Source organism: Sciurus vulgaris (assembly GCF_902686455.1).
Source record: "Sciurus vulgaris genome assembly, chromosome: 4".
Classification (NCBI taxonomy): domain Eukaryota; kingdom Metazoa; phylum Chordata; class Mammalia; order Rodentia; family Sciuridae; genus Sciurus; species Sciurus vulgaris.
In genome coordinates, this window is record NC_136464.1 from 74,624,983 (window position 1) to 74,629,051 (window position 4,069).

The 4,069-nt window shown below is 36.6% G+C and overlaps 1 pseudogene across 1 annotated transcript; it reads left to right on the forward strand.

Moving 5' to 3' along the window:
• Positions 1 to 2,920: 2,920 nt before the first annotated feature.
• Positions 2,921 to 3,570, forward strand: LOC306660006 (kinetochore protein Spc24-like; annotated as a pseudogene). Its single transcript has one exon. The product of its transcript is annotated as a kinetochore protein Spc24-like (transcript).
• The last annotated feature ends 499 nt before the right edge of the window (positions 3,571 to 4,069 follow it).

Here is a 4,069-nt window from a genome sequence, read left to right on the forward strand (position 1 = left end):
ATAACAGAAAATTTCCCCAACCTAAAGAAGGTTAGAAATATCCAAGTACAAGAAATTAAAAGTCCTCAGTTAAATTTGACTCAATCAAGTCTACTCTAAAACATACAATCAAGCTCTCAAAGTTGAATTATGAAAAGAAAATCCTCTAAGCAGCAAGACAAAAGAAGTAATGCAGAAGGGTGTCTCAATTCTCTTGATAGAGGACTTATTAGCAGAACCTTATAGATCAGTAGAGAGTGGAATGCGATTTCACAGTACTGAAGAAAAATAAAACAACGAGAACATGCCAACTGAGAAACACCATAACCAAGCTAAACTACTCTTCAGAAATGAAGGAAGCATAAACAGAAGCAAAAGCAAGATAAAATCTCTGTCATTCCTTTTCTATGAAAAATGGGAAAGGGAGGTCTTCAGTGAAAGTGATGTTCATGAGAAAGAAGAAAATTTTGAGAAGGTATAAAGCCCATGGTTAAGACTAACAATACCAATTCAGAGTTCTTTAATATTATAAATATGATGTATAAATTATTATTATTTTTAGTAAGAAGACTAAGCAGAATGATTAATATAATAATAGGTACATTAGTATGTTAAGAGAGAGCAAACATAGAAAGATGTAAAGTCAGACACAATTAAAAATTCAAAAAGTTGTAAGAAATAGAGTTTAAGTATGGACTTTTCTTTTAGCATATTTGTCCTTTTTTCTTTTTTTTTCTTGTCTTTGTGATCACAATTTTTAAAAAATTGGAAACTAATAGTAATGGAGATGCAACTTATCAACACTCACAGATAGACCAAAGGTAGTACTAAGAGGAAAGTTTATAGCAATCAACACCTATGTCAAAAATGTAGAAATATAAGAAGTAAACAACATATTACTCCATGTCAAGGAACTACTAACATAAGAACTACAAACTAGTCGCATTTCATAGAAGGGAAGAAATATGAACAAGGCAAGGAACAGCAATAAATGAAATAGAGTCTAAAGACAAAATAAAAAAGATCAGTGAAACAAAAAACCAGTTCCTTAAACATATAGAAGTAGGAAAATAACCCTCAACTGAACTAAATAAATGAGAAAAGACTCAAATAAAATCAGACAAGAAAAGGGAAACATTGCAACCGAAACAAAAATTTAAAAAGTTCATTAGAGATTATTATGAACAACTATATGTCAACAAATTTGATAACCTAGAAAAAATAGGAAATTCCTTGATACATACACCTTATCAAGATCAAGTCATGAAGAAATATAAACCTGAACCCACTAATAACAAGTAACAGGATTGAATCAATAATAAAAACTGTCCAATCAAAGGAATCCCAGACTAGACAGTTTCACCCTGAGTTACACAAACTTTGAAAAAATTGATACTCTCAGATACACAAACCAACAGAGCACAAAAGAGAACCTACAAGTAAATCCACATATCTACAGACAACTGATTTTTGACAAAGGTGATAAAAACACACATTGAGAAAAGATCACTTTTCAATAAATGGGGCTGTGAATATTGGATACTCACATACAAAAGAATGAAACAGAACTCTTATCTTTCAGAAGTTACAAAAATCCATTCATAATGGATGAGAGACTCAAATGTGAGGACTGAAACCCTGAATCTACTTGTAGTGAAATATTCACTAATAGGTGAATATTTCAAAACATTGGAATGAACAAGTACTTTTTAGAAAAGATTCCCAATGCCCAGAGAAAAATGTAAAAATAGACAAGTTGGATAACATCGAGCAAAAGTTTATACACAGCAATCAACAGTGAAGAGTCAATCTAAGAATAGTAGAAAATATGTGCATAATATACATCTGACCAGTGATTTACTATCCAGAATATATAAAGAACTCCAAAAACTCAGTAGTGTACTAATGAGAATAAACTAATTTTACAATCATCAGGAAACTATCATTCAAAATCACATGGGATATTTCCTCACCCCATTTTGCTTGTCTGTTATATGAGTAAGCTAACAAGGGACAGAGAGGATATAGAGAAAATTCAATCCTTGCCCACTGTTTTAGAGAAATATAAATTAGTGGAACCATTGTGGAAAACTTTATAGAGAGTCCTTCAAAATTAAAATAGAACTAACATATGACCAAGCAATCCCACTACTCGGCACATATCCAAGGGAAATGTAAAATCAGTATATTGAAGAGGCACGTGCACCCTCACATTTATTGCTGCATTATTCAAAATAGTCAAGAAATGCAAGCAACTTTAGTGTTCATCAACTGATGAATGGGTAAAGAAAATGTGGTACATATATCCAATGAAATATTTTTCAACCTTAAAAAATAATGAAATCCTGTCATTTGCAACAACATGTACAGAACTTGTGTTCACTGTGTTAAGTGAAATAAGCTAGTTACTTAATGGCAAGTACCACAAGAACCTCACTCGTGTGAAATCTAAAATTATTGATATAGAAGTTTAAAAAATAGAATGGTTGGCTGGGTGATGTGGCACACACTGTAATCTCAGCAACACAAAAGTTTGAATTAGGAGGATTCCAAAGCCCTAAGCAACTTAGCAAGACTCTATCTCAATAAAAAGGCATGAGTGGGGACAGCTGGGGATGTGGCTCTGTGGGTTAAGCACCACTGGGTTCAATCCCTGGTGTCAAAAAAATAAAATGAAAAAAAAAAAAATGGAATTGGTGGTGGCTACCAGGGACTGCATAGAGCTAGGGTGGAACAAGGGAGGGAAAAAAGTTGATCAATGCGGTGTTAAGCTCTCATTAGATAGAGTAAGAAATTTGTAGTGTTTCATCATGCAGTAAGGGACTGTAGATTACAATAACATATGGTAAATTTTTAAAAAGCTGGAAGAAACTTTTATTGTTTTAACCATAAAGAAACAAGCAGCCAGTCGAATTTGCGCGGGTTCAGGGCTGGCTTCATCATGGCTGCCTTCCGCGATAACTGAGCAGGGTGAGCCAGGGACCCTGAAGCTTGGCTGGGCGCTAATCGCGCCTATGCTCAGCGGCTTGCGGGCTGCTGTGGCGCCAGGAGCAGATACCAGAGCGGCTGCTGGAGACGCAAGACTGCGCCGAGCAGCGGCTGCGAGAGACCCTCGCTTCAGAGGAAGAGGTGGCTCAGAGCCTTCTTGACTCAAAGGAGCGCGTGTGCCAGGGGATCGCGGAGCTGCAGTGGCTGGAAGCCGAGCTCCGGAAGGTGACCGAGGAGGACGCTCGCCTGCAGGCCAGCCTCCTTCACCTCACCAGAGAGCTGACGGAGCTCAGGGAGCTGAAGGCCGATCTGGAACGACAGGAGAGAGAGGTTGACGAGGACACGATGGTCACCATCCCTTCTGCTGTGTATGTGGCTCAACTTTATCACCGAATTAGTAAAATCGAATGGGATTACGAGAGCGAGCCAGGAATGATCAAAGGCATCCATCACGGCCCCAGCATGGCTCAGCCCATCCACCTGGACAGCACCCAACTCTCCAAGAAATTCATCAGCGACTATCTCTGGAGCCCGGTGGACACCAAGTGGTAGCTCGGAGCCTCATGACCTGCTGAATTGGCCATGGAGGGTGGTGGTAGCTCCATGATCATCAGTTTAAAATTAAATGTTTGCACATTAAAAAAAAAAGTCTGAGCAAGTAAATATTTTAACTTCATTTAAACATTACACAATATATACATGCATCAGAACATCACATAGCGCCCCATTAGTATGTACAATTTTTAATGTTTTTGCATATCAAATAAAATTTAAAATTGAATAAAAATTTCACTGACCATGTTAAGTTGCAGTTAAGTTGCTAATGAAATAATATGTAAACTTTTAGATATAGCTGAAAACCTCAATGATATTAATCTGGATAAATAATCGTATGAAAATTATTACATTTAATAAAAAGTATAAGCACATATAATTATAACTATTTGAAATGAAGATAAGGCTGGGGATGAAGCTCAGTGTTAGAGTACTTCCCTAGCATGTGTAAGGCTCTAGATTCAATCACCACTACTTGGGGAAAAAAAGATACATTTAATGGGAATGTTGTGTTTTTTTTGTTTAATCCCATTTCTCAGTGAGCATG